This window comes from Rhinoderma darwinii, unplaced genomic scaffold, assembly GCF_050947455.1.
Source record: "Rhinoderma darwinii isolate aRhiDar2 unplaced genomic scaffold, aRhiDar2.hap1 Scaffold_126, whole genome shotgun sequence".
NCBI classification, from domain to species: Eukaryota; Metazoa; Chordata; class Amphibia; order Anura; family Rhinodermatidae; genus Rhinoderma; species Rhinoderma darwinii.
The window spans coordinates 84,077-102,612 of record NW_027461958.1 but is presented as its reverse complement, the minus strand read 5'-3'; positions in this window follow the sequence as shown (position 1 = coordinate 102,612).

Below are 18,536 nucleotides of genomic sequence, written 5' to 3'. Positions count from 1 at the left end.
GCATCTGCGGTGGACTCTGCGGCAGCATCTGCGGAGGACTCTGCGGCAGCATCTGCGGAGGACTCTGCGGCAGCATCTACGGAGGACTCTGCGGCAGCATCTACGGAGGACTCTGCGGCAGCATCTGCATTTAGCGACACTTAAACTGGATTGTTGAAATAAGCACGTGGAGAAATATCTCAAATTTTAAACCTAGCGGTATTATTATAGTAATGTAGTGTTATAGTAGTTCAAATAACTAATTGATTAACAATAATTTTGTATTGTATCAAATTTGAAAGTAATGCGGCCCGTCAACTTCCCATTTTTTCTATATGCGGCCCACTTACCCTGCCGAGTTTGAGACCCCTGCTCTAGATGTTATGTCCCATAACTCATAAGTAGTAGAGGTTAAGAATCTCAAGTCCAGGGACCCAATAAGGAGATACCAGCCAAGCAGTGGCGTAACTACCGCCGTAGCAGCCGTAGCGACTGCTACAGGGCCCGCGGCATGAGGGGGCCCGTGTCGCCCGCCGGCACGGTCCCCCACCATGGCCGCAGGCTCCGCTAGCAGCCGCTATGGCTGCTACAGCGGGACGCCACTGAACACTACGGCAGAGCAGGGAGGTATCTCCCCGCTCTGCCATTAAACAAAAGACATGTATCCCCTATCCACAGGACAGGGGATACATGTGTGATCGCTGGCAGCGATAGGGAGAACGGGGGACTGAAAGTCCCCTGAAGTTCTCCATCGCAAACCTCGGACTTCCAGGGTCTGTGTTGGCAGCTCCGTAGAAATGAATGGAGCGCCGGTCGCGCTTGTGCGCATGCGTGACCAGCGCTCCATTCATTTTTATTGAGCTGCCGACACAGACGCTGGAAGTCAGAGGTTAGTCATGGAGAACTTGGGGGACTTTCAGTCCCCCGTTCTCCCTATCAATGCCAGCGATCACACATGTATCCCTTATCCTGTGGATAGGGGATGCATGTTATTTGTAGGACACACTATAGGTCGTATTTTTTTTTTTGGGGGGGGGGCGCTGTATGGCGTTCCCTGCAGGGGGGGCTGTATGGCGTTCCCTGCAGGGGGGGGCGCTGTATGGCGTTCTCTACAGGGGGACTGTATGGCGTTCTATACAGTGGGGGCTGTATGGCGTTAGCGCCATACAGCCCCCTCTATAAATAACGCCATACAGTCCCCCTGTAGATAACGCCATACAGTCCCCCTCTGTAGATAACCCCATACAGTCCCCCTCTGTAGATAACGCCACACAGTCCCCCCTGTAGATAACGCCACACAGTCCCCCCTGTAGATAACGCCACACAGCCCCCCCTGTAGATAACGTCACACAGTCCCCCCTGTAGATAACGCCACACAGTCCCCCCTGTAGATAACGCCACACAGTTCCCCCTGTAGATAACGCCACACAGTCCCCCCTGTAGACAACGCCACACAGTACCCCCTGTAGATAACGCCACACAGTCCCCCCTGTAGATAACGCCACACAGTCCCCCCTGTAGATAATGCCACACATTCCCCCCTGTAGATAACGCCACAAAGTCCCCCCTGTAGATAACGCCATACAGACCCCCCTGTAGATAACGCCACACAGTCCCCCCTGAAGATAACGCCATACAGCCCCCTCTGTAGATAACGCCATATAGTCCCCCCTGTAGATAACGCCATACAGTCTACAGGGGGGGCTGCATGGCGTTATCTACAGGGGGGGCTGTATGGCGTTATCTACAGGGGGGCGCTGTATGGCATTATCTACAGGGGGGCTGTATGGCATTATCTACAGGGGGGCTGTATGGCGTTATCTACAGGGGGGGGCGCTGTATGGCGTTATCTACAGGGGGGGCTGTATGGCGTTATCTACAGGGGGGGCGCTGTATGGCGTTATCTACAGGGGGGCTGTATGGCGTTATCCACAGGGGGGGCTCTATGGCATTATCTACAGGGAGATTGTAAAAAAGGCACTATCTACAAGGGGGGCGGGTTGTGTGACACCCAGGGGAGGGGGGGCCCCAGTCAAAAGTTTGCTATGGGGCCCAGTCTTTCCTAGTTACGCCGATGCAGCCAAGGTAGTAGGTAACAAGCCAAGCGTGGTTTGAGGCATGGAGTTTACAGGTAACCACGCCTGAGCAAAACGGTGTGATGACGTCTCTCACCACCGTGCATACGTCTTACGCGTTTCATCCCAGCTGGGACTTCATCAGAGACAGGAAATCATGTTCACGATAGTACCTGTTTATATAGCACAGGTATTTAAAGATACATTGTCAATTTCAATAACTCGATCGTTTACATGCAGTCGAATATTGGGAATAAACTGCAAGTACAGATTAAACAAATGTACAATACATCTTAAACCATTTTTAGAAAGGTAATCATAATAAAGAATCATTTCATTAGAAAATATTACCAGGATTGCCAAAAGCAGATACGACCAAAAATTAATGACTTTAATTAAGATGCTAATGTCATTATCCTGGAGAGAGAGGCATCACTCGCCCTGAAAAATAATAAAAAGATAAATAAAGAAATAAAGAAACAAGAAAAAGAAAAAATAAGAAAAAGAAAACAAGAAAAAAAAGGGGAGGGAAAGAAAAAATATGAGAAAGAGGCAATAAAGAAAGAAACAAAAAAATCCCAAACATATTGCGAGTAGCGATATTCCGTTTCCTTTATAGCTCACAGAGATATATATTAAACAGAGTGTCACAAATTGGTCAGACATCAACTAGATCCAAAGAATAATATTGTAAGTGAGAGATGGAGATGTGTCCTGAGATGGTTAATACATCTGAAAAAAGAAGGGGGCAGATACACATTATGAGCCGGCTATAGGGAAGAGGATCTCTTTTCTCTCCATTTCCATATATGTATAAATCCATCAATTGAATATGCTCAAGAGTGAACATTTTTATTCCCTCCATTTCAATGTACGAATAAGGTCATTAGTTCAATATAGGGAAGAACTGAGGAGGTAAAGAGTGTATCTCCATCTTTACAGTTTCAGAATATAAATAAGGTTATTTCTATAGTATGGATAAGGATGAGTGAGTGCAAGACCACTCAGCTGCTGGTAACAGCCCACCGAGCGGATATCGAACCCACCCATACAAAGTCCAGGAAAGAACCAAGAAAGAGATACAGTATACTACGTAATGATCGCAAAAGGGGACCGGGCAGGTCGGCAGGGAGTAGGTCAAGGGCCAAAAAATGACCATCGACCGAGTCCCCACCGTCCTGAGCAGGGATCCAAGAAAGAAAAAGAACCTCGGAGAAAGAAGAATCCATAACAGATACATAAGCCCAATCATTTCAGAGGAACATGTTACATTTGATCTCATTATTTAGCCCCCTAGGGGATAAAGTCCCCAGGGTGTATATCCACATGGTTTATTTTTGGAGTAATAGTTTATTTCTATCTCCACCCCTCCAGTCTTCATGTAGCTGGTATATCCTCATAAAGAGTAAACCCTTTGGGGATTGTTGATGATGGGACTTAAAATGGACTGCCCACTGGTTCCTTGCCTGAGCGTTGTTGTATACCCTAGTTTGTCTTGCTAAAGGTCTCCCAGTGTTTTCCAGTTCCCAGTGTTACCCGTTCCTGCTGCCTGTACCCTGTATCCCGTGCTATCGTCACCTGCTGTGAAAGTCAAGTCGTGTCTTACCGCTGCATCTGCGACATCACCTGCTGTGAAAGTCAAGTCGTGTCCCTGCCACTGTCTACATTGCCTCAGGTACCCGTTCAGAACTATAGACATGGTTTTGTACCTTGTTGGCCAGCTGCTACCCCGCTACGCGGTACGGCCCTGTGGGTCCACATCCTGCGCCGTGACAACGTAGAAGAATATTTATCACCGCTTAACTGCAGTAAGTCTGCTCAATCTTTATTAAAACCATAAAGCAGTACAAAATGTAAAAAAAATGCAGCTCACCAAAAGACAATTAGGATACAATGTAAGCGTCGTCTTTACCAAATCTGTACTTTTATCAATGAGAAAGGTTAAAACAACAAGCAATAGACAGACGACAATTACAGAGAGAGAAGAAAACAATTTGAATGGTCGGGCATTACAGCGAGGTAGCAGAGTGGAGGGAGTTAGCGGTCAACTACTCAGAAAATGCCTGAGATTACCTCAACAATCGGCAGAGTTGCTGGATTCTGAATATCAGTGAATGTGGCCAAACATTTAGATTTGTACCGGGGAATTGTAGACTTCCAATGTCTAGGCACAACCTAGTCTGAATAAATGGAGGAGAACCTTCTTCTGGAAAGAAATAGATCTGGAGAGAATGGAGCGGAGAGGGCATGTTCAAAGAGAGCATTTATTGCCAACCAAAATGGTGCGATGTGCCTACAATCCCATCAGATGTCAGTAAGCGTACCTACCATTCCCCCACAGCTCCAACATGTCTCCAAACACTCCATGGGTAAAGCCCATGGAGGACCACCAGGACTCCTGAACCAACATGTATGTAAAAGTTTTTCTAGTTTTGCACAATAAAAACACTTTTTAATTTTTTTACAAAATAATTTGTTTTTGTGATGCTGCATTCGAAGATGAACTGCATAGTTTTTTAACTAATCTGGTCCCCATGGCAGAAACATGTCTTTCCATCTGGCACCTCCAGCAGACTCCTTTCAGTCCAGTTTGATTTATTTTACCTCAGAGTTCCTCTTTTTCCCTTTTTTTAATTTCTTCTCTCCCCCTTTTTTTTAACTATTTCTAACAGGGGCTGTGCAGGATTAGAAAAATATGGCTGCTTTCTTCCAAAAACAGCACCACACCTATCCACAGGTTGTATTTGGTATTGCAGGTTTGCTCCATTGAAGTGAATGGTAATGAGATGTAATACCACACACAACCTATGGAAAGGTGTGGTGCTGGTTTTTGGAGAAAGCAGGCAAGTTATCTTATCCTGGAGTACTCTTTGTCATGGATTGTTCTTGTGCGGAGATGCTCCCTGCATTATCCCTTTTCCTTTATGGCCATTGATATGTTCTATTCAGCTTTATGGCCTCTGTGGTAAGTACACTGCCAGTCATTAAAGGGTTAACACTTCAGACCACTGTGGGTGATGTCACAATGAACGAGGCGGCAGTGGTAAGAAATTCCTGCAGTAATGATGATGAATGCACTGATGTCATAAATACAAATGTTTATGACATAAAGAAGATTCCACATTAGAAGGTTTTACTGCCACATTCAGCGCCATATTGGATGGGACTGAGGACCTTGAGCTTGACTTCCCCACCAATGCCGACCTGATGTAATTTGTAGGTTCTATCAGGGAAACCCTTCACCCCAGACCACTTCTTCATCACAGTGATGCCATCCTCTTCATATTGTCTGTAATAGAGGGTGTTTTCCAGCAGGAGATCCCCCCCTATTAGCCAGAGCGGAGACAGGTGCTACAAGGAGGCATCTGGAGGACCCCTCTGGAGGACCCGTCTCAACCGAGCATCGCCCATTCATTTCAATTTCATTAACTGCTATGGCGAAACTCCACTGACTTTAGAACCTAGCGCAACAGCCCCAGATACCAAACCGTACCATGCCGCCACAAGAGAAGGAGCAACGGGGACCACAGGTGGTGGGACCTCACACTGCACCAAAGCCTCTCTAACACCAGCCAGTAATTGAGCCACTACCTGTCCCAAATCAGACACAGTCAAGCTGGGGGGCTCCTGACTATGGTGTGAGCAGGGCTCAGGAAGCCTTGACCTCCTAGCTAGTCTTGACTTAGGGATTAGTGGCATATCCCTGAGCACCCCTGATGGGAAGTCTATAACTTAACCTTTACCTAACAATGTCCACCACCCCAGTCTCTTCTGTTCCATGGGAGGTTTCTGTCCTCCCTGAGGTCACCTCAGGAGCAGGACGTATGTTACGTCCATGGCCGGGGGTCGTCGTTCTGACTTACCTCTTGACGATCCCGGCCATGGACGCTTCTCTTCTCGGCGTGTACTCCCTCCAGGGAGACGGCGACGGCGGCACTCTCTTCCGGGTCCTCGGACTGTGTACCGCAGGGCGCCCACGCATGCACGGCCTTAAAGGGCCAGTATGCGTCAAGCTGCCTTACATCAATTATCAGCCCAAATGGCTGCTGGACTATAATAAGGGGACAAAAAATAGAAGAGAATATCCAGAATCCCAGAATATTGTGGTTGGGGGGCCACACGGTGCCGTCCTAGTAACTAAACCAAAAACAATGAACCAAAAAACTATCCAGGACAAAACAAGCACTCATCTGAGTAAGAGAATTCAGATATTGATATATAAAAAATAAATATATCTATAGATATTGTGATATAAAATTAGTTTAATTCATAGAAAAAAGGGAAAAGTAGCAAACAAATTCCCACAAAATTCATATACAATAATAGAATACAATTTAAAAGCTACCTGGCCAGGGATAATTATGGGTATATATCGATATAAGCATAAATATGCTAAATGAGATACAAAAAGATATATCGGCAAGGTACATATAACAAGTTACAGCCTAGGAGGGACAGTAAATTCAAACCTGTCAGAACGGCAAAATTGTTAAGCACATCCAGGAACCAATATAAGTACGGTAAAGTAGAGTGAGCAAAGAGAATATAAATGATCCACAATGATTTTCCGCATACTCATCTATTGTGTGTACATCAGTCCATAGATGGTCTTTATCATTCTTGAAGTTTCAGTGCAACTTAACAGCCACATGTATCTGACCTTAGAATCGTATTCTTGGTCACTTCGATTCCTTCAAGCAGGCGGATTCCTGATTATACAGAGTGGATTTCTCCCTTGCTTCCTTGTCCGTAACAGGATGGGTTAATTCCCGGGTACAGGTGAATTTAAGGGCTGTTGTAGCGTGCATGCAAAGTTCTTGCTTCAAGTTTGAAACAGCCAATTGATATCCTCTAGATCAGGGGTCTCAAGCACGCGGCCCGCAGCCGCATGCGGCCCCTGGGGCTGTCGGCTGCGGCCCGCGGGACACAGAGCCGCTAGTATCGGCTCTGCTCCGAGACAATGGAATTCCCTGACATCGCTGTCCACATCTGAACAGCGATGTCTGGGGCTTCCCCAGAGCCGCGGGCAGAGCGCTAGTACAGGCTCTGCTCCGGGACTCTGTGGAATTCCCTGACATCGCTGCCCATATATAGACAGCGTGTCAGGGTCTTCCCCAGAGCGGAGCAGAGCGCTGGTGTCGGCTCTGCTCCTGGACTCTGTGGAATTCCCTGACATCGCTGTCCACATATGAACAGCGATGTCTGGGGCTTCCCCAGAGCCGGAGTCCCGAGCAGAGAGCTGGTGTCGGCTCTGCTCCGGGACGCTGCGGAATTCCCTGACATCGCTGCCCATATGTGGACAGTGTGTCAGGGTCTTCCCCAGAGCGGAGCAGAGCGCTGGTGTCGGCTCTGCTCCTGGATTCTGTGGAATTCCCTGACATCGCTGTCCACATATGAACAGCGATGTCTGGGGCTTCCCCAGAGCTGGAGTCCCGAGCAGAGCGCTGGTGTCGGCTCTGCTCCGGGACTCTGTGGAATTCCCTGACATTGCTGCCCATATGTGGACAGTGTGTCAGGGTCTTCCCCAGAGCGGAGTCCCGGGCAGAGCTTTATTATCGGCTCTGCCCCGGGACTCTGGGGAAGCCTCTGACATCGCTGTCCATACATCGACAATGATGTCAGGGGCTTCCCCAGAGCAGGAGTCCCAGTGATGTCAGGAGCCCAGCTGGAGTCCCAGGAAGATTCTACTAGCGCTCTGCCCGGGACTCCAGCTCTGGGGTTGCCCCTGACATCTCTGTCTATATATGGACAGTGATGTCAGGAACAGAGCTGGAATCCCAGGCAGAGTGCCAGAAGCGACTCTGCTCCGGGACGCCAGCTCTAGGCAAGCCCCTGACGGCACTGTGGCAGCATCTGCGGAGGGCACTGCGGCAGCATCAACGGAGGGCACACTGCGGCAGCATCAACGGAGGGCACACTGCGGCAGCATCAACGGAGGGCACACTGCGGCAGCATCTACGGAGGGCACACTGCGGCAGCATCTACAGAGGGCACACTGCGGCAGCATCTACGGAGGGCACACTGAGGCAGCATCTACGGAGGACTCTGCGGCAGCATCTACGGAGGACTCTGCGGCAGCATCTGCGGTGGACTCTGCGGCAGCATCTGCGGAGGACTCTGCAGCAGCATCTGCGGAGGACTCTGCGGCAGCATCTACGGAGGACTCTGCGGCAGCATCTACGGAGGACTCTGCGGCAGCATCTGCATTTAGCGACACTTAAACTGGATTGTTGAAATAAGCACGTGGAGAAATATCTCAAATTTTAAACCTAGCGGTATTATTATAGTAATGTAGTGTTATAGTAGTTCAAATAACTAATTGATTAACAATAATTTTGTATTGTATCAAATTTGAAAGTAATGCGGCCCGTCAACTTCCCATTTTTTCTATATGCGGCCCACTTACCCTGCCGAGTTTGAGACCCCTGCTCTAGATGTTATGTCCCATAACTCATAAGTAGTAGAGGTTAAGAATCTCAAGTCCAGGGACCCAATAAGGAGATACCAGCCAAGCAGTGGCGTAACTACCGCCGTAGCAGCCGTAGCGACTGCTACAGGGCCCGCGGCATGAGGGGGCCCGTGTCGCCCGCCGGCACGGTCCCCCACCATGGCCGCAGGCTCCGCTAGCAGCCGCTATGGCTGCTACAGCGGGACGCCACTGAACACTACGGCAGAGCAGGGAGGTATCTCCCCGCTCTGCCATTAAACAAAAGACATGTATCCCCTATCCACAGGACAGGGGATACATGTGTGATCGCTGGCAGCGATAGGGAGAACGGGGGACTGAAAGTCCCCTGAAGTTCTCCATCGCAAACCTCGGACTTCCAGGGTCTGTGTTGGCAGCTCCGTAGAAATGAATGGAGCGCCGGTCGCGCTTGTGCGCATGCGTGACCAGCGCTCCATTCATTTTTATTGAGCTGCCGACACAGACGCTGGAAGTCAGAGGTTAGTCATGGAGAACTTGGGGGACTTTCAGTCCCCCGTTCTCCCTATCAATGCCAGCGATCACACATGTATCCCTTATCCTGTGGATAGGGGATGCATGTTATTTGTAGGACACACTATAGGTCGTATTTTTTTTTTTGGGGGGGGGGCGCTGTATGGCGTTCCCTGCAGGGGGGGCTGTATGGCGTTCCCTGCAGGGGGGGGCGCTGTATGGCGTTCTCTACAGGGGGACTGTATGGCGTTCTATACAGTGGGGGCTGTATGGCGTTAGCGCCATACAGCCCCCTCTATAAATAACGCCATACAGTCCCCCTGTAGATAACGCCATACAGTCCCCCTCTGTAGATAACCCCATACAGTCCCCCTCTGTAGATAACGCCACACAGTCCCCCCTGTAGATAACGCCACACAGTCCCCCCTGTAGATAACGCCACACAGCCCCCCCTGTAGATAACGTCACACAGTCCCCCCTGTAGATAACGCCACACAGTCCCCCCTGTAGATAACGCCACACAGTTCCCCCTGTAGATAACGCCACACAGTCCCCCCTGTAGACAACGCCACACAGTACCCCCTGTAGATAACGCCACACAGTCCCCCCTGTAGATAACGCCACACAGTCCCCCCTGTAGATAATGCCACACATTCCCCCCTGTAGATAACGCCACAAAGTCCCCCCTGTAGATAACGCCATACAGACCCCCCTGTAGATAACGCCACACAGTCCCCCCTGAAGATAACGCCATACAGCCCCCTCTGTAGATAACGCCATATAGTCCCCCCTGTAGATAACGCCATACAGTCTACAGGGGGGGCTGCATGGCGTTATCTACAGGGGGGGCTGTATGGCGTTATCTACAGGGGGGCGCTGTATGGCATTATCTACAGGGGGGCTGTATGGCATTATCTACAGGGGGGCTGTATGGCGTTATCTACAGGGGGGGGCGCTGTATGGCGTTATCTACAGGGGGGGCTGTATGGCGTTATCTACAGGGGGGGCGCTGTATGGCGTTATCTACAGGGGGGCTGTATGGCGTTATCCACAGGGGGGGCTCTATGGCATTATCTACAGGGAGATTGTAAAAAAGGCACTATCTACAAGGGGGGCGGGTTGTGTGACACCCAGGGGAGGGGGGGCCCCAGTCAAAAGTTTGCTATGGGGCCCAGTCTTTCCTAGTTACGCCGATGCAGCCAAGGTAGTAGGTAACAAGCCAAGCGTGGTTTGAGGCATGGAGTTTACAGGTAACCACGCCTGAGCAAAACGGTGTGATGACGTCTCTCACCACCGTGCATACGTCTTACGCGTTTCATCCCAGCTGGGACTTCATCAGAGACAGGAAATCATGTTCACGATAGTACCTGTTTATATAGCACAGGTATTTAAAGATACATTGTCAATTTCAATAACTCGATCGTTTACATGCAGTCGAATATTGGGAATAAACTGCAAGTACAGATTAAACAAATGTACAATACATCTTAAACCATTTTTAGAAAGGTAATCATAATAAAGAATCATTTCATTAGAAAATATTACCAGGATTGCCAAAAGCAGATACGACCAAAAATTAGGTCCTCATTAATGACTTTAATTAAGATGCTAATGTCATTATCCTGGAGAGAGAGGCATCACTCGCCCTGAAAAATAATAAAAAGATAAATAAAGAAATAAAGAAACAAGAAAAAGAAAAAATAAGAAAAAGAAAACAAGAAAAAAAAGGGGAGGGAAAGAAAAAATATGAGAAAGAGGCAATAAAGAAAGAAACAAAAAAATCCCAAACATATTGCGAGTAGCGATATTCCGTTTCCTTTATAGCTCACAGAGATATATATTAAACAGAGTGTCACAAATTGGTCAGACATCAACTAGATCCAAAGAATAATATTGTAAGTGAGAGATGGAGATGTGTCCTGAGATGGTTAATACATCTGAAAAAAGAAGGGGGCAGATACACATTATGAGCCGGCTATAGGGAAGAGGATCTCTTTTCTCTCCATTTCCATATATGTATAAATCCATCAATTGAATATGCTCAAGAGTGAACATTTTTATTCCCTCCATTTCAATGTACGAATAAGGTCATTAGTTCAATATAGGGAAGAACTGAGGAGGTAAAGAGTGTATCTCCATCTTTACAGTTTCAGAATATAAATAAGGTTATTTCTATAGTATGGATAAGGATGAGTGAGTGCAAGACCACTCAGCTGCTGGTAACAGCCCACCGAGCGGATATCGAACCCACCCATACAAAGTCCAGGAAAGAACCAAGAAAGAGATACAGTATACTACGTAATGATCGCAAAAGGGGACCGGGCAGGTCGGCAGGGAGTAGGTCAAGGGCCAAAAAATGACCATCGACCGAGTCCCCACCGTCCTGAGCAGGGATCCAAGAAAGAAAAAGAACCTCGGAGAAAGAAGAATCCATAACAGATACATAAGCCCAATCATTTCAGAGGAACATGTTAAATTTGATCTCATTATTTAGCCCCCTAGGGGATAAAGTCCCCAGGGTGTATATCCACATGGTTTATTTTTGGAGTAATAGTTTATTTCTATCTCCACCCCTCCAGTCTTCATGTAGCTGGTATATCCTCATAAAGAGTAAACCCTTTGGGGATTGTTGATGATGGGACTTAAAATGGACTGCCCACTGGTTCCTTGCCTGAGCGTTGTTGTATACCCTAGTTTGTCTTGCTAAAGGTCTCCCAGTGTTTTCCAGTTCCCAGTGTTACCCGTTCCTGCTGCCTGTACCCTGTATCCCGTGCTATCGTCACCTGCTGTGAAAGTCAAGTCGTGTCTTACCGCTGCATCTGCGACATCACCTGCTGTGAAAGTCAAGTCGTGTCCCTGCCACTGTCTACATTGCCTCAGGTACCCGTTCAGAACTATAGACATGGTTTTGTACCTTGTTGGCCAGCTGCTACCCCGCTACGCGGTACGGCCCTGTGGGTCCACATCCTGCGCCGTGACAACGTAGAAGAATATTTATCACCGCTTAACTGCAGTAAGTCTGCTCAATCTTTATTAAAACCATAAAGCAGTACAAAATGTAAAAAAAATGCAGCTCACCAAAAGACAATTAGGAAACAATGTAAGCGTCGTCTTTACCAAATCTGTACTTTTATCAATGAGAAAGGTTAAAACAACAAGCAATAGACAGACGACAATTACAGAGAGAGAAGAAAACAATTTGAATGGTCGGGCATTACAGCGAGGTAGCAGAGTGGAGGGAGTTAGCGGTCAACTACTCAGAAAATGCCTGAGATTACCTCAACAATCGGCAGAGTTGCTGGATTCTGAATATCAGTGAATGTGGCCAAACATTTAGATTTGTACCGGGGAATTGTAGACTTCCAATGTCTAGGCACAACCTAGTCTGAATAAATGGAGGAGAACCTTCTTCTGGAAAGAAATAGATCTGGAGAGAATGGAGCGGAGAGGGCATGTTCAAAGAGAGCATTTATTGCCAACCAAAATGGTGCGATGTGCCTACAATCCCATCAGATGTCAGTAAGCGTACCTACCATTCCCCCACAGCTCCAACATGTCTCCAAACACTCCATGGGTAAAGCCCATGGAGGACCACCAAGACTCCTGAACCAACATGTATGTAAAAGTTTTTCTAGTTTTGCACAATAAAAACACTTTTTAATTTTTTTACAAAATAATTTGTTTTTGTGATGCTGCATTCGAAGATGAACTGCATAGTTTTTTAACTAATCTGGTCCCCATGGCAGAAACATGTCTTTCCATCTGGCACCTCCAGCAGACTCCTTTCAGTCCAGTTTGATTTATTTTACCTCAGAGTTCCTCTTTTTCCCTTTTTTTAATTTCTTCTCTCCCCCTTTTTTTTAACTATTTCTAACAGGGGCTGTGCAGGATTAGAAAAATATGGCTGCTTTCTTCCAAAAACAGCACCACACCTATCCACAGGTTGTATTTGGTATTGCAGGTTTGCTCCATTGAAGTGAATGGTAATGAGATGTAATACCACACACAACCTATGGAAAGGTGTGGTGCTGGTTTTTGGAGAAAGCAGGCAAGTTATCTTATCCTGGAGTACTCTTTGTCATGGATTGTTCTTGTGCGGAGATGCTCCCTGCATTATCCCTTTTCCTTTATGGCCATTGATATGTTCTATTCAGCTTTATGGCCTCTGTGGTAAGTACACTGCCAGTCATTAAAGGGTTAACACTTCAGACCACTGTGGGTGATGTCACAATGAACGAGGCGGCAGTGGTAAGAAATTCCTGCAGTAATGATGATGAATGCACTGATGTCATAAATACAAATGTTTATGACATAAAGAAGATTCCACATTAGAAGGTTTTACTGCCACATTCAGCGCCATATTGGATGGGACTGAGGACCTTGAGCTTGACTTCCCCACCAATGCCGACCTGATGTAATTTGTAGGTTCTAGCAGGGAAACCCTTCACCCCAGACCACTTCTTCATCACAGTGATGCCATCCTCTTCATATTGTCTGTAATAGAGGGGGTTTTCCAGCAGGAGATCCCCCCCTATTAGCCAGAGCGGAGACAGGTGCTACAAGGAGGCATCTGGAGGACCCCTCTGGAGGACCCGTCTCAACCGAGCATCGCCCATTCATTTTAATGGGTGCCCAGGAAGACAGACATCCGCCTAGCCAACCAGATCAGCCGATTTATGTGTTTTATGTCGTTCGTTCGTTCGTTCGTTCGTTCGTTCGTTCGTTCGTTCGTTCGTTCGTTCGTTCGTTCGTTCATTGTAATGTCTTTCCTTGAAAAACTGAGAAAATGTACAAATTCTGTTACAAATTCTATTTTGGCACCTTCTAAGCCCAGAGGAAGGGCAATCCTCCAGCCATGGTTTCCCTAGAGGTTTCCCCCACAGGGGGTTTTTCCTTTCCTGCGTGCTGGAGGGTGACTCTTCGTGAGTCGGAGGTTTGCCATTTTGGGTTTGGTCATATAATATAATAAAAGTTTTGACCATTTAACACCCAATTATAATGTTTTGTGTCTTTATTTTGCATGACTTGGGGTAAGTCGAGTGATGTATGTGTATGCAAATTACACTTACCCATATATCTGTTCCCCATTCATAACCCACACCTTTCTCTCAAGAAGACTCGACTCCGAGGGTTTGGATAAAGTGGCCACAGCAGCCATTTTATTAAGAAATAAATATAAAAGTTAGTTAACTCAATTAACCATAATTAAATAATATCCATATTATTTATTAACAAAAACAATAATAAATCAATAATGCACGAACCATAAATTATAACCCAAACACGTCAGACACCACTGACAAACAAACATTAACACATAGACTAGGAGAAGTCCTTGGAGGTATTGTGATACCCAGGAAAATTGCTGTTTATTTACGGTCATTCTACTGTTGCTTTAGTATGCAGGTTTTAATGTGCTTTCTTCTGTAATCATGGTTGGCACTGAATTCACTTCCCTATATGACTCAGCAGAAACATAAATGGGCTGTTTCACCTTAAGATGTATTCTCCAGAAAGAGGGGAGGGGTGTAGCTAGCTGGGACACAGGAACAAACCTCACTGATTGCAGCAGTGTGCAGCAGAGGAGTGCAGCAGTGTGGAGCAGAGGACTGCAGCAGTGTGGAGCAGAGGAGTGCAGCCGTGTGGAGCAGAGGAGTGCAGCAGTGTGGAGCAGAGGAGTGCAGCTGTGTGGAGCAGAGGAGTGCAGCAGTGTGGAGCAGAGGAGTGCAGCAGTGCGGAGCAGAGGAGTGCAGCAGTGTGGAGCAGAGGAGTGCAGCAGTGTGGAGCAGAGGAGTGCAGAAGTGTGGAGAAGTGTGCAGCAGCGTGCAGGCAGAGGAGAGCAGACAAGTCGGTGTCTGAAGTTGCATTCAGTGAGATGCTGCAGCAGCCATGTGGAACTGAGAGGAATTCTGTGAGAGGATCAGCAGCAGCCATGTGGAAGTGAAAGGAGTGCAGGTCAGTGTGTGTTGCATGTGGTACAGAAGCCAGACAAGGAGCTTGGACACTACTGAGCATTCCTAGAGCAAAGCAAGGAGCTTGCACACAGCCTAGAATCCTGAAGGGACACCATTTCTCTGTGATAGTGCAATTGGATTGGGACAGTCAGAAGCGCACCTTCCAGCACAGTATAGAGAAGAAAGTGGAGCAGAACTCAGAGCAAACTTGGAGCAATTACAGACAGAGTCAGGGAGGTGAAGCAGGTACCACCATTTGCAATACCCTGTGATATGTTTATACTACTTAAAGACATTGCCTCTGTAACAGAAGTAACCACCAAGCATATTGTGCCCAGTAAAACTACTGTGAAAGTTTATTGAACCCTGTCTCTTGGAACATCCTTATTTCGGGGTACACCACATAACATCCCAGGGGACAGAGAACAGTGTATCCCACAAGCACCACTTATTGCACTGGTTCTGCGGCCCGAGGAGCGGGAGAGAGAAAGTGCGCCACCGTGACCAAAGGGCGTGAATACCAACTTCAGCTCAGAGAGCCCCGCCCACCGCGACTCGGCACCCGCGTTACCACAAATTGGCGTCACGAACAGGATGTACCACGAGGTGTGGGCCTTAAACAGGAGGTCCTGCGGCAGCCATCTTGTAAAGTAAGCCGCGATTCGCTTGGAGAGTGCAGGACTGTGAGATCGCTCTGTGTGTGTGACAGTAAGTGGATGACTGCACTGTTTTCTTGCTGCGTATTATCTGCAGGGACAGACTGTTGTTAAGTAAAGACAGCACGACCGGAAGGTCTCTGATAAGATGTCAATGGAGGGAGATCGTGAACTGCCTGGCAGCAGTGGGACCCCCAGCACAGCGCACGCAACGCCGATAACGATGCCGTATTATTTTGGAGCGCCCTGGCTCCCCAACTATAATGGAGATGCAAACAGCCTGAGAGACTTCAAGGAGAAGATGCAAGCCATGTTCCGGCTGTACCGCAGAGCAAAAAGTGGAAATGCTGATCGGTCAGTTAGGAGGAGCAGCCTTGAGGGAGGTGAAGTCCTGGCCTCACACCGAAAAACGGACAGTGGAATGTATTTTTGAGAGGCTGAGCACTACCTTTGATACCCGGACTATCTCTGAACTAAAGATGCGGTTCTTTGGCACGAAGCAAAAAGCCTGGTGAGTCGTTACGTAATTTTGCCCTCAGTTTGCAGGAAGCGTTGCATGCTATTAAACAAGTGGATCCACATGAAGTGCTGTATACAGACAGAACCCTGAGGGATCAATTCGTTAAAGGAGCAAGGAAAGAAGCTACAAAGACGCAATTGAGAACCTTGGCACTGCAGAACCCTGACAGCTCGTTCCTAGACTTTAAAGAGATGGCCATCAGAGTCCTAGGGACCGAATCAGAGTCCAACCAAGTCCAAACCCGCCCTGAACAGTACCCCAGCGGTGCAGCGCCAATGTCTGGCGTCAAGGAAATTGTCACGCAGTGTGCTCAGACACAGGTGCGGGATGTGGCAAAGGAGTTGCAAGTGCAGGTTGCAGAACTGGCTAAAGGTCTGACAGAAATGTGCCGAGAGCTGAGAGAACTTAAACAGCAACGCCGACAAGATGCAGATCACTGGTCTCCGAGAGGTAGGCAACATTACAGCCCCGGTGGGGACAGTTATAGAAATTTTGGGAGAAGGCCCACTTACCAGTTTGATTCCCAAGGAAGACCCATTTGCAGGCAGTGTAGGAGAAGTGGTCACATTGAGCGAGAATGTCAGCATTTAAATGTGAATCTCCCCCAAGCTATCAAGAATTACCTTTCAAGACGTCTTGAACCTAGAGGTCACCGCCACGCAACATACCACCCAACCAGAAGTCTGTCCTGATAAAATCCCTGATACTCCATGGTGGGAAGAAATACATATTGGCGACAAAGACACTCCAGATTATTGGAAAGATGGAGCCATGAAAATTGCCAAAGAACATCACCAAGCATTTAGCAAGCACCCTATAGACTTTGGAAGAGTGGATGTCATCCAGCATACCATCCCAACTAGTTCACACCCACCAATAAGGGAAAGATACCGTCCAGTACATCCGTCTCTATACCAACCAGTGAAGAAGTTGATTCAAGAAAGATTCAAATGTCATACGGGATAGTCACAGTCCCTGGGCTGCACCCCCTGGTGTTGGTTAGAAAGAAAGACGGCAACATTCGCTTCTGTGTTGATTATAGGAAGCTAAATAATATCACCCACAAGGATGCCTACCCTTTACCAAGAATCGAAGAGTCACTGACAGCGCTAGGGTCAGCCACATTCTTTTCCACATTGGACCTGACAAGTGGATACTGGCAAGTACCAATGGCCCCTGAAGATCGAGAAAAGATAGCTTTTACCACATCAATGGGCTTGTTCAAATTCAACAGTATGCCATTTTGGGCTGGGCAATGTCCCAGGAACATTTCAAAGACTGATGGAGTACTGTTTAGGCCATAAAAATTTTGAAACGTTCCTCTTGTATCTAGATGACGTCATTGTTTACTCTAAGACGTATGAAGAGCATTTGAAGCACCTGGGAGAAGTGTTGGATGTCCTCATCAAGTACGGTTTAAAAGTCAAGCCGTCAAAGTGCCATTTGCTGAAGCCAAAGGTGCATTACCTGGGACATGTTGTCAGCGCTGAAGGAGTCATCCCAGATCCAGACAAAGTGGCTGCAGTGAAAGATTGGCCGACCCCTACTACCATTCAGGAGGTAAGAAGTTTCCTTGGATTTGTGGGGTACTACCGCCGCTTTATAAAGTACTTTGCCCAAATTGCAGCACCCCTACAGAAGTTGTTACGAGGCCAACCCAATCATAAGCTACAGAACAATGTGCCTATACTCTGGTCTGAAGCTCAAGAGGTCTCCTTTATTAAACTCAAACAGATGCTAATTGAAACCCCCGTGTTGGCTTACCCAGACTACAGCCGTAGTAGTTTCCATTTGTACACAGATGCCAGCAAGAAAGGATTGGGTGCTGTGCTTTCCCAAGTACAGGATGAGAAAGAAAGGGTGATAGCTTATGGAAGTCAAGCCCTTAGAAGTACAGAAAGAAACGATGATAACTACAGCTTTACCGACAACAACCCCCTGGCTCATTTAAACACAGCTCGGCTGGGAGCTTTGGAGCAAAGATGGGCATCCCGACTAGCCAACTTCAAATTCACCATCAAATAGAGAACAGAAAAATCGAATGTGAATGCAGATGCACTGTCCCGGCTGCCTACAGTAGAAGAAGTGGACAGAGATGAGAAGAATTGGGAAGAGGTGGAAATGCCTGCTTTCTATGCACAATTTGCCAACCAAAATGCCATGACAACAAGGAGAGGAACCCAGCCCCCATCTAAACAAGTGCCTCTTAATCTGCAAACAGAGAAAGTACATTGGGCTCAGGTCCAGAAAGAAAGCAGAGTCTTGGAAAGTTTAAAAACCCTTCTTGAATCTGGCAGAAAACTCAGCAGGAGTCAGCGTATCAATGCCGATCCAGAGTTGGTCAAGCTGTTAAGGCAGAGAAAACGGCTATTCATAGGGAAGGGTCAGCTATACAGATGCACTCTAGATCCAATC